At 37.5% G+C, this 18756-nt stretch overlaps 1 pseudogene; it reads right to left on the reverse strand.

Moving 5' to 3' along the window:
• The window catches only part of LOC110570173, a 79617-nt pseudogene extending 63640 nt beyond the window's left edge, over positions 1 to 15977 (reverse strand).
• Between the last annotated feature and the right edge of the window lie 2779 nt (positions 15978 to 18756).

Here is an 18756-nt window from a genome sequence, read left to right on the forward strand (position 1 = left end):
AAAATGTGCTGACAAACTGACATGAGTATTCTAGACTACTTGTTAGTTAATTTCTTCATAGAGACTTGTAAATTGATGTTCTGGTTTATAATCAGACCCTTGTAAGTTTTGCTAGAAGGAATCAATTTGCCTGGGCCTATTAACCTCTGGGTGACCACATAATAACCCAGTTTCTGAACCTGAAACTGTGTGTCAGACTCTGGGCAATGAGAGTCACTCCGACACATACACTGTAACACCAGGCTGAAACAGCCATCCAGATTTAAGAATACAATATTTCACAGAGTACTGGTAAATATACAACGAGTTAATATATATTAAAGTGCCTGGCACACGTTAGGCTCTCAATAAACATTACATTTTATTTATTTATTTTTAAAGATTTTATTTACTTATTTGACAGAGAGAGACACAGCGAGAGAGGGAACACAAACAGGGGGAGTGGGAGAGGGAGAAGCAGGCTTCCCGAGGAGCAGGGAGCCCGATGCGGGGCTCGATCCCAGGACCCTGGGATCATGACCCGAGCTGAAGGCAGACGCTTAACGACTGAGCCACCCAGGCACCCCTATATTTTTATTTTTTATATGCAATATATTCCATATTTTTATATGCAAACCATAGGCAATCCAGTAGGGGGGAAAATCCAAGTTTGAAAAATTTCCAGATGAACTGAAATGAAACCACATTTTTTTTTTCCCACTTCATCCCAATCTAACCCTAAATCTCCCCCTTCTAATTTCCTTTTTCATGTTTTCTTATTTGTGTAACTACTTTTGCAACTGGCTGTTTTCATAGTTTATCACTCGGTAATGCTTGGAGGCTTAATGCCAATAAAAGCCATATCTAAAATAATCTTATATATTCTGAGGAATAATTTACTCACAAGCTCTGTTATCTTGGGCAAGTCACTTAGCCTCTATATATGACTGTGTCTCATTAATCAGTAACTGTGCCATGTCTAATATTTATAAATTATATTCACTACTGAATCCTCAGCACTTAGCACAAAATAGGTGTGATTCACATTTATGTCGATATTGGATGGATGGCTGTTAAGACTATATTTTGTTCAAAAATCTGATAAATATGCCCATTTTTTACAATAAAGAAGATAGAAATCAGGCATTAATTACCCATAAAAGTTTAAAGTTCTTGTTTAAAGAAAAATTATTGACAAAAAAATCCATTGACTGATGGTAAAGAACAGACCCTCATGTAGGGTTTCTGTGTGCCAACCTCAATACCATTATGATGGGTGAGTGAGCGAGGGAGTGGATTGACGAATCAGTCAATAGGCAAAATACTTTATACAAATTACATACAGAAGTACACTTTAAAAATATACTTTTTTAATGCATAAATTTCCTGAGCAGCTTTTTTCATTTGGGTTTTTTTCCCCATCTCAGAATGCCAAGAAAACCTTGCTCACGATAGCTATCCTTCTGGAGTTTCTGTCACTTTTAGGAAATGATGACACAATTCAGTATTGATTATAATAACAGGATGTAAGAGGAGCTTCCAACTCTTCGATTTTGTAGTGGCATATTTACTTTCCAGAAATTAGCTCTCTATCTCACCTGTTCCACATTTGTGACTGTGAAGTAATTATAAATAACTTTCCCATTCCTTTCACTTTTGTTAATAAACAATTTAAAGAATGTAGGGGATTTTTTATTTAAATTCAATTAGCCAACATATAGTACATCATTAGTTTCTGATGTAGTGTTCAATGATTCATCAGTTGTGTATAGCACCCTGTGCTCATCACATCACATGCCCTCCTTAATGCCCACCGCCCCCCACCTACCTCTCCTTCCGTAACCCTCAGTTCTTCCCAGAGTCAAGAGCCTCTCATGGTTTGTCTCCCTCTCTGATTTCTTCCCATTCAGTTTTCCCTCCCTTCCTCTATGATCTTATGTGCTATTTCTTATATTCCACAGATGAGTGAAACTGTCTTTCTCTGATTGACTTATTTCACTTAGCATAATCCCCTCCAGTTCCAACCACATCTATGTAAATGGTAGGTATTCATCCTTTCTGCTGAGTAATATTCCATTGTATATATGTAGGGGATTTTTAAAAACTCAATTTAAATCTATTACTGCTGGTATATAGCAAAAGAAAAAAAAAAAAAACAGGACAACAGTTTGAAAATTAGCATACCAAGTCAAGAATGAGAAAACACGCTTGCAGAAGAAGTTTTATTGTCTTTTCTAATAAACCTCACGTTTCCAGGAAAAGTATTAGAACTATATTTCTGTTTACTTTTTTCTTGTATCCATAATCACTGTAGCCCAAATAAAATCATATTTTCTAGACCTCAGTTCCCCTCAGTTCAATTTAATTCAATTTAACAAACATTATTGACTACCTGCTGGGGACCAGCCACTGTACCAGGTTCTGAGGAGTCAAAGATTAATAAGACATATTTTCTAAATCATGAAGTTCACAGCTTAATTAGTACATTGTTTTTGTTGTTGTTGTTTGTTTTTCAAAGCTTCTGTTCCATTCTAATTTCAACCAGAATTGCTCTCCGTTTACCAGTTCTGTGTTTTGGGGGTTGATATAAGATATTACTGCTCTGGGGCGCCTGGGTGGCTCAGTTGGTTAAGCGACTGCCTTCAGCTCAGGTCATGATCCTGGAGTCCCAGGATCGAGTCCGGCATCGGGCTCCCTGCTCGGCAGGGAGTCTGCTTCTCCCTCTGACCCTCCCCCCTCTTGTGCTCTCTCTCTCTCATTCTCACTCTCAAATAAATAAATAAAATCTTTAAAAAAAAAAAAGATATTACTGCTCTGAGATGTTTAAAAAATCACTGGTCTAGAGGAAGCAACAGACATTTAAATAAATACAATACAGTGTTCTACAAGTAAGAATTGTATTTTCTCAGCCTGGGTTCCCCAGAATACAGAGCCTAAGACAAAGGAGTATGATTTAGGGAATAAGAGTTAGGAAAGAGGGAGCAAACCAGAGAAGGAAGGAGAGTCAGAAAAAGATTCATTATTGAGTTGACTAGCTACCCATACAGATGGCTGGATACTCAGTCTTATAGAACACCCTGATAACCTCCTGGCGGGGGGGGGGGGGGGGGGGGGCAGCATTTTTACATTACTCTGCTCTTCACTAGTCAAGGTTGTTCCTCAGGGCATTAACTCCCCACCACTCCTGGGTTGCACATGCATGAGTACTGAGCAAAATCCCAGAGGTGTCCCATGCAACTTCACTATCAAGTAAAGAATCCATGGGGGATGCCAGGGGAGGTGGCGGAGGGGGGGACCAGTGAGAGGTAAAATTGCACAGGCCTGAAGCAGGGCACTGTCAGACTGTTCCTGCATGAAGATGGACAGCATCTTCACAGAAATTGTCACTGCAGTCATGGGCTGGAATAAAAGGGCTAAGAAAATTTGAAGTGGTGCACAAGAAGCATCTGAATAAGCATAAGGCACAGAAGTAGAGCAGAGCAGAGAATGATTAATTCTGCCTGGAAAGAGAGGGGCCAGGAAAAGTTTCACAGGCATACAATTCCTCAGAAAAATTCTTCCAATGGCAAAAGGGGATAGGTATTCCAAACAGAAGGAACAATATATATAAGACACAGAGGTTTGAAACAGCAAGCTGTGCTTGAAGAATTTTAAGAAAAATCAGTATTCCTGGAGGTAAAACGGCAGCAAAAGTCATTAGAGATATGGACAAGGCCCAAAACATAATGGATTTGATAAGCCATGTTAAGAGTTTAAATTTTGTAACAGAAAAGAATGAACAACAGTCATTTAAGTGGTTTAAAATGAAAAAGTGAATTTGAGAGAGGGTATAAATAGAATAATAATAATTAACATTTTACATTTGTGAAATGAGAAGTGGGATATGTGAAAAGGAAGTAGGAAATATGAAAAGGTAGAATATTGCCCTTAAATAGACTATGCCATGTTAAGGATACATACTGTAAGCCCTAAAACAAGGATTTAAAAAATAATAATAAGGGTGCCTGGTGGTTGGTTAAGCGTCTGACTCTTGATTTTGGCTCACATTGTGACCTCATGGTTGTGAGATCGAGCACCACATCGGGCCTGCATTGGGCGTGGAGTCTGCTTAAGATTCTCTGTCTCCCTCTGCCCCTCTGCCCTCTAAAATAATAACAATAATAATAATAAAATGTATAGCTAAGAAGCCAATAGAGGAAATAAAATGGGACATTAAAAATTCAATTAACCCCAAGAAGTCATAAAAGAAGAAAACACAGAAGAAACAGAATGAAAAAAAAATAGCAATTTTAGTATAGTATAATTAAATTAATTATAGTATAATAAACCCAATTATTCCAATAATTATAGTAAATGTAAATGGACTAAACATTCCCAATTAAAAGGACAAATCAATGCAATATGGTTGAACCTCACAAACATTATGCTGGGTGAAAGAAATGAACCAAAAGAGTACATGCTGAATAATTTAAATTATATGAAAGTTTAAATCAGACAAAAACATTACATATTGATAGATATCAGATCAGTGGTTGCCTAGAACAAAAGTTAGTGCAAGAGACTGGCCATTTGAGTCAGTCTTATATAGTCAAAGGTACAAAAGTGAACTTTTTGCGGAGATGAAATGTTCTATATCAAATGGTTTGCTAGTTATATAGGTCTATACATTTTTCAAAGTCACTGATTTGTATACTTAGAATGGATGAGTATTATTGTATATAACTTATACCTAAACAAAGATTTTTTTTAAATAGCAAACAGGGCGCCTGGGTGGCTCAGTTGGTTAAGTGACTGCCTTCGGCTCAGGTCATGATCCTGGAGTCCCGGGATGGAGTCCCACATCGGGCTCCCTGCTCGGCAGGGGGTCTGCTTCTCCCTCTGCCCTCTTCCCTCTCGTGCTCTCTGTCTCTCATTCTCTCCCTCTCAAATAAATAAATAAAATCTTTTTTAAAAATAAATAAATAAATAAATAGCAAACAAACATCTCTCAAGTTTCTGACTTGAATAAATCAGTAAGTGGTGATAATGGAGACAGTAGAGGGGGAAGAAAAAGTTTGGGCTTCACCTAAGAAGGCTGTTTATATGGACTGTCAATTTGCAGCTACACCACTCACTATGCAAGAGGCTGGAAGAGCAAGGAGGAATAAGACACAGTTCCCCAATCCTGAAGGGTAAGCACGAGTCTAATGGAGGATATATGGAAATAACTTAGTTTAATATACTATGAGATATGTTCCACTAGATTTATGAACAAAGTATTCTGAGAAAGATGCTTAATATATCAAAACAGTTAAAAAAAATACTACAAATTTCTCATCAACAGGTGAAAACCAAACGTTTGTATATCCACACAATGGAATATTATTCAACAATTTTTAAAAAACTATTGAACGTGTAAAAACATGGATGAATTTCAAAATAACTATGTTGAATGAAAAGAAGCCAGACCCATCTTCCTCAAAAAAGATGACATACTGTATGATTCCATTCATATAAAACTCCAGAAAATGAAAACTAATCTTTAGTGACAGGAAGCAGATGAGAGGTGGTCTTAGGGAGAGGGGGATGAGAACTGATGGAATGGAGAGATTACAAAGGGAAATGAAGTCATTGCACCTATTCATTATCTTAATGGTGGTGACAGTCTGAAACCTTTTCTGACCCCTATCCTTCCAGGCAGAATGAATCATACTCTATCCTGTTCTACTTCTGTGCCTTATATTGGTTTCACAGGTAATATATGTCAACACTTATCAAATTGACTACTTTAAATATGTGCAGTTTACTGTAGTCAATTATATCTCAACAAAACTATGATAAAAAAACACTAAAAACAATCTTGGGAGAGGAGATAGATAAAATGTTATAGCTATACCAAGTAGCATATGGTCTGTATTTACGGCATACATTTCTAACACTAAATATAATGAAAAAATATTCAAGTTGGAATAGTGATATTGGCTAATGCTTATTGAGTGTTTACACTGAGCCAGACACTTTGCTATGTCTCTCACTTCATCCTCACATCAATCCTATGAAGTAGATAGTATTAATATCCCCAAGTTATAAATGAGGAAACTGAAGACACAGAATTAGGGATGTGTTCAACTGTGACTAGCAGAAAAACCAACTTCAACGGCTTAGAAAGAAATGGTTGCTGCTGTTACTAAAAACAAATACAAACAAAAATACCAAGTCGGGGGGGCACCTGGCTGGCTGAGTCGGTTAAGCATCTGCCTCCAGCCCAGGTCATGATCTCAGGGTCCTGGGATTGAGCCCCACATGGGGCTCCCCACTCCCTCTGCTGCTCCCCCTGCTTGTGTACAAGCTCCTCTCTCTATCAGATACATAAATAAAATCTTTAAAAAAAAATACCAAGAGGGCTGGAGGTAGGCAATGCAGGTTTGCTTTCTCTACTAAGCCATGTGGCCAAAGATAAGAAGGCTCTCTGTCTTTCTGCTCCCGCATGGGGGGGCACACTAATTGCCTCATAGTTACATAGTAACTGCTGCACCTTCAGGCATCACAGGACTCCAGGCAGAAAGAATGGAGAAAGAGTGACACTAGCTCAGTCTCCTAGTTTTCCCAGGGGCCTCACCCAGCAAGCTTTTGCTTATATACAGTTGGCCAGAATTATGTCACAGAGCCACCCCTAACTGGAAGGTGGCTAGGCAGAAGAGGATTGTAGATGTAGGCCAGAGGAGCAAACCAGTGCTTTCTGCCACAATTAGTAATAGGCGGAGTCAGGATTTGATCTTGATTTATTTCCCAAACCTGGGCTATTAACCATGATGCTATATGAATCAAGTTTTCCATAAATTCTTCCAAAAGGCATCTTAATATGCCAAACGAGGGGAAGAAATTTAATCCTGAGACACATGGACTTGATACACTTTGAGTGCTACAGGGAACATGTAGGTATTTGTTAAGTGACAGATTACTTTCTTATCTTTTGGGAGAGCAAGCATGATTAAGGAAAACGCAGAAGAGAAAGGAAGGAGTGAATATGACAGAGGGGATTGGTGGGAAATGGCCTCCAGCCACTCCAGCCACTCCAGCCACTCCAGCCGCTCCAAGCTTGCCGGGTGAGGCCACTGGGAAGCTACTACAGCTTAACTTCGCACATTTTCTACCTCACAACTTTGCCTCTTTTTTTTTTAAGATTGTATTTATTTAAGAGAGAGAGAGAGAGAACACAAGCGGGGGAGCGGCAGGCAGAGGCAGAGGGAGAAGCCGGTTCCACGCAGAGCAGGGGGACCCCGACGCGGGACTCGATCCCAGGACCCTGGGATCATGACCTGAGCTGAAGGCAGATGCTTAACCGACTGAGCCACCCAGCATTCCCCCAATAGCTTTGCCTCTTGTGTTGCCCTGTGACACAGTACCAGTTCCTGAATGTTTCATATCTAGAAAGTTCTCTGATGTTCTGTCAGGGTAATTTTTACAAGCGTTAAAGTTCTACAAGTAATCTGGGTGTGAAGAGGCAAGATAGGCAGAACATCATATCTAAGAAAATGAATTTTTTTAATGAGGAAAGAGAAAGAACATGGTTCATGTTTAGAAGGCTTAAATGTTTCCACAATGACTGAAATCCAAGCAACACTGTATTCATTTCTAACTATGATAGCAAGCCTGGACACATTTGTTATGTACACTGTGAGTACCCAGTATTCTGCTCAATTGGCATGGATGTCATTCATTTGCTCAAGAATTCAGTAGACGTGAAAAGCATTTTTTCAAGTACAAAATATGAGTGTTGCTTTTTATGAATCTATTAATATATACTATTTGGTCAGTGAGTCAAACATTAAGAATTCACTTTTTCAGTCTAAATTATTAAAGCTTATATATTATATATTAGCTCATTCCAAAAACATATGGAAAAATTCAGCAAACATCTATTACTAAGCACCTACTATGGGCCATGCATTGTGTTAGGTTCAGAAATAAAATAAAGCATAGTCCCTGCCCTCAAAAAAAAAAAAAAAAATCACAATCTAATAATGACAGCTTGATACATGCTGTAGTAGGTGTATGTAACTGGCACAGCAAATGTCCCTCTAATTCTGAATCCTGTTACCTTCACATTTTTCATTTTTGATATTTCTTTAGAAGTAACAACAGCAAGATAGTTGAGCAAGAACCTCAAGTAATAATAAGAGCACTGTGGAGTTTACACCTGAGAGATCTTAAAAACTTGCTATCTAAAACTTCTAACGTTTGATAAAATGTAACACAAATTTTCAAATTACTTTGCCAAAGATCAAGTGTGTGGGTTACAGAGACATATCAGTTCTTTTCTGTTGGAGATTTCAGATTGCTGCCCAGAAACTAGCCCAGAAATTACATTGTACTAAAACCAATAGAAATGGTTATTCAAAACAGGCACAGTTTCCTGCCCTTTGTCATCTCTGAGCATGTCAGTTGCACACTGTTGACCTGCTATTCCACTCTGAGAAAAGGAAACACTCACATATAAATACTGCCTTAATACTGTTAGTTAGTTAGCCGCTTTTTAAAAAGAAAAAAAAAAAATAAAGATCATATTCAGAAAATCCTGAAACTTTCATATAGAGCTATAGGACATGAGCTGTATATAATTTTCTTCTATTATGATCAACAATTTTGTGATATTTTGATGTAAGTCTTGAGACCTCAATATTGAGTCACTATCATAAAACCAACACTGTCTGATCTGAGAAACACATATTCACGTGGAATCAAACTCACCCAGAGGGAAGAATAGTTGAGTGATCTCAGTCACACATTTTCACCCCAAAATCAACAAAAAATAAAATACCTTCTCCCTTTCTTCTCTCCCTCCATCTCTTCATCTTCCTAACAACCCCTCCTTCTCCTCTTTCTCCTTCTACTTGTTCTTCTTCTTCTTATATTAGTATTACTTGTTGAATTCTTATTATTAATTAAAACTCATAATCTCACTGACAGAGAGTCAAGGTTCTCAAAGGGATCAGGGAGTCAGTATATAAATGTTAAGTGCTTACTGACCATCTGCCAATTCAGGCAAGAGTACCTACCATGGGATAGATGTGTAGACACTGACTTCCTCACAAGAAGCCAGCTATCTACTGAAAAGAAGTCTTACAAACACAACACCATGAGGAAATAAGACTGTATTATTCTTAAAGTGTTAAATTGAACTGTACAGAGTATTAGAAACTAGAATAAATAAATAGCTCCTAATAAGTATTAATTGTCTGGCTCAAACAAGAGTAATAGGAAATAATAATGGGCAGTCAAGGAAAATAAAGCAGAACTGGAATAGGGTTTTTAAATGATGGACAAAATATGAATCAGAAATCAAAATATGAATCTAAATGCTAGGAATCACATAAGCCAAAGCACAAGCTAGAAACACACACAGGTTGTAGGAGTTATCTGGGTCACAGAAAAGATAGCACTGGCTTTCACGGTCAGTTAGCACCAAGCACTGGGTATGATACTGTTGGACAGTTAAGTTAGGAGCACTGAGTATTATATGGAGAAGTACGAATCTGATCTAATGAACAGTAGGAAATGACTAGATGTTATAAAGAAGAAATGAGTGGTCAATATACAGAGGAAGACACCTAGCAGAATAATAGTAAGTGTCAAGTTTGAGGGGAAAGCTGTAGGCAAAATGTTAAAGCCTTGCTGGGCATGAGAGAGTAACCAGTATGTCAGTAAATTATAGTTAACAGAAGAGACAGGGAGTGATTTCCAGAAAGCATGCAACTCAAATGAGATTTCTGGGGTCTATGATACAAGGAACCTGTGAGAATGAGCAGCACCCACTCCAGGAAGCTCCATGGGAAACTGTCCTTGTGGAAGAATTAGTTTCCTGAAACAGCAGGGAAATGGTAGAGCAAACATTCTATGGAGTGAGGAATTGGAGAAGTTGGTCATGGGATCTAATGAAAATTAAATGACTAATTTAGATAAAGTGCATGACACATAAATGATTTAATGACACATCCAGGGCCAGTGTTAAACCTCACCCCCACAATCTTACAGGGAAGGGAATCTTCTTAGTACTCTTAAAAATACTACCTCATTTCATTTCCCATCCATACTTCTACTGAGTGGCTTAATCAGGCCTCTTCAAATCACAGTACTTTCATAAACATTTAGCTCCTTATCACAAAACATCCTCTGAAATGTAATGAAATTATTCATGATTATTTATGATGTAACTTCAGAGAAGTTGCCAATCCCTGGATTCACCCGTGCTGAGCACTTTGTATAGTGCCTAGCATAAAGTAGGTGCCTACTGACTACACATTCCAATGTTTATTACATGAAATCAAAAGCACAAGCAAAAAAAGAAAAGCTAGATAAATTGGGTTTAATCTATTTTTTTAAAGATTATTTATTTATTTGTCAGAGTGAGAGAGAGAGAGAGAGCAGGAGCAGGGGGAGTGGCAGGCAGAGGGAGAAGCAGGCTCCCCGCTGAGCAAGAAGCCTGATGTGGGATTCGATCCCAGGACTCTGGGATCATGACCCCAGCCGAAGGCAGACACTTAACCGGCTGAGCCACCCAGGTGCCCCCTTTTTATTTTTTTTTTTTTAGAGAGCAGCAAGAGGGAAGGCCAGAAGGAGAGGGGGACAATCCTAAGCAGGCTTCAAGCCCAGCACAGAGCCTGACGCGGGGCTCAATCTCAGGAATGAAATGTTCTACTGTCATTCTAGTTCAGATACTATCTTTAATACTACTTAGAAAAAATATTTTTATATAATATTTTAAATGTTAGCCAAGAGGATTAGTTAAGAATAATTGAACAAATGCTGTTTGATGAATTGTGTGTATATATTTAATTTAGAGCATATCTATAAATAGATGCAGATATAGATATAAATAATTTAGAGCACGGTTGTATATATGGGTCTGAAGGAATTTTAAAGTCTCCCCTAACAGGACAAGCCAGAGTCATGGTCTTTGTTTCAAATGTAAGAGAAATGGTTATATTTATGTGAACTCATCATCCTATACCATATAATAACTGAAAATAACATAACTGTTTCATTATATTATTTATCAAGGCATTTGACCATTTCAGTTTTCATACAGATGTTTGAATACTATACAAATAGCATATGATTCCTAACTGTTTCTTTTTCTTTTTTTTCTTTTTTTGAGTAAAGCGATAGAAGTTTATTAAGTGAAGATACAGAAAAGCTCTCAAGAGTGAGAGGGGTGCCTACAGGTTTGCCAAAAAGGGCCTTTAGGGTTGGTCTTTTATAGAAAGCTAACCAGGGAACTTAAATCCTTTTAACATCTCCATTGATAACACCTTCAATGGCTTACTTCCTTTTTAGGGGCTGGTTATTCTTTGTTGGTCACAGGTGATTATCATAAAAACGCCCACCCCACATGCCTAGGGCAGGGTGGTCCTCCACCCTCCAACTCTGTTTCAAACCAAATCATAAGAACTCTCTTTGAAAAATTTGATTGGAAAATATTCAGATTAGTAATAGAGAACATAAGGCAAAAATCTGAATTATACTGCTCAAATTTAGAATCTGTACCCTACAATATATAGAAAAAAAAAAAAAAAGGACTGGTTTATACCCCTGTCTCTACATATTTAAATGGTGTAAAGTTATATTTAAAGATTCTTGCCATCAAAGACATCATAATACTATCTAAATACATGCTGGCTCCTTGTTATAAGTTGTAATGTGCCAGTTATCAATCCTGACCCAGGAGCAGCATGGGAAGTATTGTAATCAACTCACCCTAGACCCAAAGAAGTACTGATGGCCTCTACAAGAAAATTAGACCTGTTTTTCTTCTGGGGAGAATTAATTTCAAATTAGGTATTCTAATTTTATGCTGAAGTGGTCCACTGGTGTGGGAGGATTGAGAGTAAATTTTATTTTCAAGCATCAGTAGGCACTATCGGAAGCTTATCAGTTTGGCTATAAGGATTTTGTGAATCCTCACCTTCCTCTCATAATAACCCCAGGGGAATCTCCGTATCTACAATTGACCTGGAACCTTTAGTTTTGAGAATGAGAGAATACATTATTAGAAATGATTTATAAATTGTTGCCCACTACAAACATTTATCTGAAATCCCTACTCCAGGTTAAATCTTAATGAGGTAGCCTACCCATCAGCATCACTAAGCCAGCCCATTTTCCCAGACCATAACTGGTGAGAGCATCTTTCCATCTATTTCCATCTGAATAGTCTCACATTAAATTATGCCAAAAAAACAAGCATTCACATTATTGAAAGGATGCAAAACACTGATCAGTTCATCCTCAAAATGTTTAACAAGATCTCAGCAGGAGATTAAGGGAAATCTAGAGAGAACAATCAAGCTCATGCTAAATAGGAAAATTCATCTAGTCTTACAAAATAGCCATTCATGTACAAAGTTACAACAGCAATAATTATGGCCATTGTTGTACCTTGATGTATGGGAAAAAAACTCAGAACTAAAATTTGTATCAGAGTGTTTCGTAGGAATTGGGATCGTCTGTAAATGGGTGCAACTTTATATTAGTGTTTGCCCATAACAAGGTCCAGCACTTTTGATATTAGAAGTTGGCAGAACTGTCCTTCCAGATGGTCATAGCCATTTGCATTTTTACTACACACATTTCCTTCTCCTTCACTCAAGGCAGTAGAGTGGAAAGGTGTCAGATACAGGTTCAAGTCCCAGCTTTGCATTTACTACTTTTGCAAATCATTTTACTTCTTTGACTCTCAGTTTCCTCCTCCATAAAATGAGGGTAATGATTCCTACCTCTAGGAGATATTATGAGGATAAAATAACACAATTTATCCAAAGTGCTTGGCACTGGAGAGCTACTAAATAAATGAGATGCTTTCCCTACCTGGTATGGAGAGAGCTTTATAAGTAGTAAAGTAGCATTTGAGACACAAACTTTTGAAATTTTGTGCAATCCAATTTTTCTTCCAAAACTTAATATTGAAGGTGTTATTTTTCACACTGATACATTATTCAAATGTAAAAAAAAAGAAAAAGAAAAACATCGCTATCTTTAAATAGCATGCATTCCACTTCAGGCTATCTGTGCATGACAATGATCCGGGAACATTATTGCAGTAATGAGGCACTTTTGAAATCAGTGTTTGGGGCCTGTGAGAACTAGGAGAAAACAGAATGTCACAAAAGTTACTGAGACTCAGTGCCTGATGATTAGAACACCAACTCATACAAAATTAAAAGGGGCAGAAGTTACTCCAGTTATTCCTAGTTATATTAGGATAAAAATACATGTGATAGTCACCTCGAGTCTACTTGTAACAACTAAAGTTCTTCTACGAGATTCAGAAATCATTTGACAGAATCAAATAATCAATAAAAATGTCTTTATTTTTCAAAGGTCTGAGGCTGAGTCTTTGGAAAAAAGGTCAATGCCAGGAATAGTTAAAGCAGTTTTTCCCACTGTAATTTTAAGCAGTCATACAAAATAGCACGGTGCAAAGCCCTAACACCAGCGTGAAAATAAATCGTGCTGCTAAAAGGTAAATATTTTATCATCTCTAACAACCTTTTTATTAAAACTTTTGTGAAAACGTAGCTAGACTTTTTTAAATAACTCAAAGATGTATACACATGTGAATATGTAAATTATGTTAAGTTAGTTTGATACAATGCAGAACACAGCATAAAAGATTTCATTCGAAAAGTTGAACTGACAAAGCATTTCTTTAATAAGAGCCATAAAACTTAAAGAAATGGCCCTTACATGTTCTGAAAGTAACAAATAATGACAGCTAACATTTATTTAATATTTAAGATATTATAGGTCCCTCACTTAATCTCAACAATTTTATGGTGTGGGTATTTTTAAGAACCATAGTCTACTGTTGAGAGGATTAAAGCAAAACAGGCTAATTAACCTGTCCAAAATCATATATTTGTAAGTGAAAGATCTGGATTTCAAAGTCTGACTCCAGAACCCACACTTCAGCTACTATGTTATGTTGTCCCATCTTTACCTCGTATTTTCACTGGCCAAGTACTGGATGGGAATGTTGATTGGAAGCAAAGACGGGTACTCAAATCTACATGGTGTTTTCTTTCAGGTTCCCTTAGCCTAATGATCATACGATCTTGGAACTGGGTAAGTTAAGGCAGAGTCACACAACTTCTCCAAGTATTCAGGCATTCCTGGTTCCTTCAGGATGTTGCACATTTTTCCAAAGCTAAATGTGGAACAGAAAAGATGCTACCTTCTTAAACATAGCTCTGCACCCTATATATGACAACCTTAGAAGCTTCCCAGAAGATGTACCTTCTGCCTGCCCTAGTATTCGAAACTTTCTCATAGCGTGCAACTCTTAATCTTAGGGTTGTGAGTTCAAGCCCTATGTTGAGCTTGGAGCCTACTTAAAAAATAAATAAATAAATAAATAAAAATTTAAAAAGATCCTTTCTCATAATTTGCTAAGCAGAAATATCTGACAGTAACTAAGCAGCAATATATTCTATTACAGTAGATTATAAGGAATGATATATTTGTTAAAAGAATAGGTGAAATCAGGGGCGCCTGGGTGGCTCAGTCAGTTGAATGTCAGATTCTTTAATTTCTGCTTGGTCATGATCTCAGAATCTTGGAATCAAGCCCCCCCCCCAGGGGCTCTGTGCTGATCGGGGAGTCTGCTTGTCCCTCTCCCTCCCCCTCTACCACTCCCCTTCTGCTCCTCCCCAACTTGCGCTCACTATCTATCTATCTATCTATCTATCTATCTATCCACCTATCTAAATAAATGAATAAAATCTTTAAAAAAAAATAGGTGAAATTAGAAGAAAGGTGTTCTTAGAGTACCCAAGGACTTTTGAGGAATTGCTCATTCCAAAATCCTAAGAAAAGAGCTGAATTCCTAGAGGGTAGTCTGCTTCCATGTTGTTGGATATAAGAAGAAAGGAAAAGAATCTTCAGAGTAAATTACTGATAGGTAAAATGAAAACTAGAAGAGTGTGATAACACTTCTGCCAGTTGCTAACAGAAAAAGTAGGGAGAGGTAACCTTGAAGGCACAAGTGAACTAAAACAAATACTTACAGTTTAGGGTCTAAAAGAGCAATTAATAGGCTAATAATTCCAAATGCAGCTTAATAAGTTTGGGGAAGGGAAGCAAAAGCTGGGATTGGGGATGATTTAAGCTTTCCCACTTCTCTGAGACTGTTTAATGAATTTTATTCCATACAGATATTCAAGGGAGAAGAAAAATAGAACACAGGCTACTTATTATTGGTGGAGCAATGTGTCTGAAATAGTAGCTCATAACTTATCAATATGTAGCTAAAGCTACCCTATAGCTGCAATAATGAGCACATCTTTTCAGCATATAATTAAATACATGTAGCTAGACAGAGGGTGTCCTTCCCCACTAGTAACGCTAATTTATGGATTGATGCCTAAGAAATTGACATTGTGGGAAAGCGGTGGATTCTGTTTTGTACTTTTTCTGTATACAGGAAGACTTCACATGGAAATCAGCAAAATAACTGTTGTGACTACAGCAGTAAATAAGTGTAAATAGAAACTCAAATGTTCAATTTAAAGGCTCTAAGAGTCTTTCACTTAAGCTCAAGACTTTATTATCGGTGAAGAATATATTACTTTCTACTTTTAAAAATTGTTCTCATTGAAACCCCTTTAGAGGACAGGTACCAACAAAAAAATTTTTTTCCAAAATAAACCCAAAGCTTAACCTTCAATTGGTTTATACAATTCCTCACCAACTCTCCTGGAGGGCATAAACGGTTAGAAATAGTAACAGGGTAAATGGAAGGTAATGCAGAAAGAGCTCTTGCCAATCAGCTATCCAGCTCACCTTCTACATTCTAACTGGTCCAGATACGGGTCTTTCTCTCTTTTGCTCTCTCTACCATCCTTACCACTTTGAGAGATTCCTAAGAGCTTGATCTCTTCCTTTGACTTTTTCCTTGCTTTCCCGTTCTCCATGCTTCTATCTTCTTTTTCTCCCTTTGGCAATTCAGCTTTCACCTCCATATTTCTCAAATTAGCCCTTAGTTCTTCATCTTACAGTCCCCCACAATAATGCAGACTGAAAAATCAGCACCCACCTGCAATAGCCTGTTCCTCACCTCCATTCAATCTATTCCTCACAAGAATAAAACATCCTGTATCACAACATTCTCCCTTAAAAGATATTTTTAATTTCCCTTCACAGACGAATCTGATGGCTCCCATTTGTTTCCCATATCATATCCAAACTCCTAATTATATAAATCATTTATCACCAATCTCCAGCAATATTCATATGAGCATATCCCTACAATTTTAATTAACTATATATATCTCTACATACACATATATGTGTGTGTTTATATGTACTCATGTTTGTTTTACATGCTTTTGTCCTCTTCTCATAGATGGAAGGTTTCTCTTGAGTCAACCATTCCTCTTCACATGCATCTTGAAGAGGATTTGTGTTCATTCTGTTTTCTCCCCTAGGAATGCCCAGCCCCATCAGTCTTTTTTTTTCTTTCTTTTTTTTTAAATAAAATCTCTACCCGCAACACAGGGCTCCAACTCATGACCCCAAGATCAAGAGTCGCATGCTCTCCCAACTGAGCCAGCCAGGTGCCCCCCCATCATTCTGTTTTCAAATCAATTTCCTCTTTACCGAATTCAAATATCACCTCTCCCTAAAGTCATCTCTGATCACACATATGCAAGTAACTTCTCATGCCTGCTAAACCCCATGATATGTACATCTTAACCTCTCTTAACAACACTTAAAACATTCTGTATGGATTATCTCCTCAGTAGAACACAAGCTCCCTGTAGGTAGAATTCATGTCAAATTTATTGTTTTACCCTCCATGAATAATGCCTGGTCCATAGTAAATGTTCAATGTAATAGTAGTTAATTGGATTCAGATTCAATATAAAAAATAAGTACTCAAAGTTATCTGCTCTTCTGGATTTCATTAAAATTACAATAACCATTTAAAAAACTAACCTACAGTATCTCCATCTGGGTTCCTCAGAGCAGACTCTAGATAAGGATTTGAATCAAGAATTTATGTGAGAGGTAATCCCAGGAAATTTAGGAAGAGGGAAAATGAGTCATGGAATAGAGAAGAGCCAACAAAGTGTTCATTATCAAACAAGAGATTAGAACCTGTGTCTCAATCCTGCTAGGCAACTCTGGAGCCAGGATAGAACATGCACCTTAGAGTTATCCCAGCAGTAGTGTGAGGGAGCTGTGGTATTTACTCATCAATTCTTGTTAGATATCAGTTGAGGGCTGGTGGGAAAAGACACTCTCTGGCTCCTCCAGCCTGCCCCATGGGCAGGCAGAACAAACTCCTATAGCCAGATAGAACCCTCTAAGAGTTGAAGGTGCTGGCAGTTGAAAATGGGATAGATGCTGGGAAGCTAGAAGTGAAGAGGAGATATGGGTACCAACAGCATCTACCACACACAGTAACAAAAAGAATGGTGAGGGGCCATAAGTGGGCATGAATTTTCAACAGATTCTTGGAAGACAGAAAGCAGATGGAAGGCTAGTGACTGAGAAAGAAACACAGCCCAGAATACACAGGGAGAAACGTTTAAGCTCAGGAAAAGTGGGGAGGAAGGCTCAGTTTGGGGCTCAATCCACTTTATGGAATTTGAGAATGAAACATAGGGCTGAAAACAGGAATCAACTGTAAGTCTGTTTTGCAAGGAGTGGAAAACTATAGCTTGCCATCTGTTTTTGTATATCCAGTGAGCTAAGATAGTTTTTACATTTTTAAAATGTTGCTTAAAAAAAAAAAAGTCTATTTGACAGAAACTGTATGTAGTCCATAAAGTCTAAAAAATATTACCACCAGGTCCTTACAGAAAACATTTACTGACCCTCAGTTTATAAACAGTCAATAGACATATAAGCCCTTCCCCCACCCCAGGAATTAAGACTGCCCGAAGTCAGACACTTAACCCTGCACAAAAATTCTGAGCTATCTTCTCTGATCATTTTACCTCCTGAGTGCCCTTCTTCAAGACGTTAACTTGAGGATATAAGCCAGAAAGAAAACATACTATCCAAGAAAGAGAGAATGCTATTCAGGAGAGAAAGAAAGTAAGTCTCAGGACCACTGCTTAGGAAAGACCCTAGAGAGGAGTCAATACAGACTGGACTCAAGGGACGCAGTGTCCCAGGAGGGAGGTTTAAAAAGAGGGAACTGAATGGATTGAGAACTCTGAAAAAGATAAGGATTGATAAAGTCTATTGGTAGAATGTTTAAATAGTTCATTCCCTGGGATTAGAAACAAGGAACATTCTCCACTGAGGGGCAGAGAAGTCCCAACATTAGACTCATAGGGAAGGAAGTGTAATACCAACGGACTATGTATGACTCTGCAGTAAATAATATTTATCTGGTCATATTAATGAAAATGTTATTTATTGACTTGACAGATTGGGAAGTAGAAGGTGAAAAGAAATGGGAGAATTCATTATAGTGTGTTCATCTTTATAGAGTGGGTAGTTAAGAGCACTGTCCACATTTAATGGAATAAGAAATGAAGATTTAATTATGTTTTTCAAGTACCAAAGGTGATCTGTATGGAAACAGACTACTGATTATTACACGTACAAAAAGGACAATGAGGAGGCAAAGAGCAGTTCAGTCCTAATCTAGCATATCATGAAGAAAACAAAATTTATAAAAATTAAATAAATCAATAAATAGTGATATGTGTAGCTATCTTACAAAACACATTTCTTCATATATATATATATATATATATATATATATATATATATATATATATA

The sequence above is a fragment of the Neomonachus schauinslandi genome, chromosome 4 (genome assembly GCF_002201575.2).
Source record: "Neomonachus schauinslandi chromosome 4, ASM220157v2, whole genome shotgun sequence".
In the NCBI taxonomy this organism is placed as follows: domain Eukaryota; kingdom Metazoa; phylum Chordata; class Mammalia; order Carnivora; family Phocidae; genus Neomonachus; species Neomonachus schauinslandi.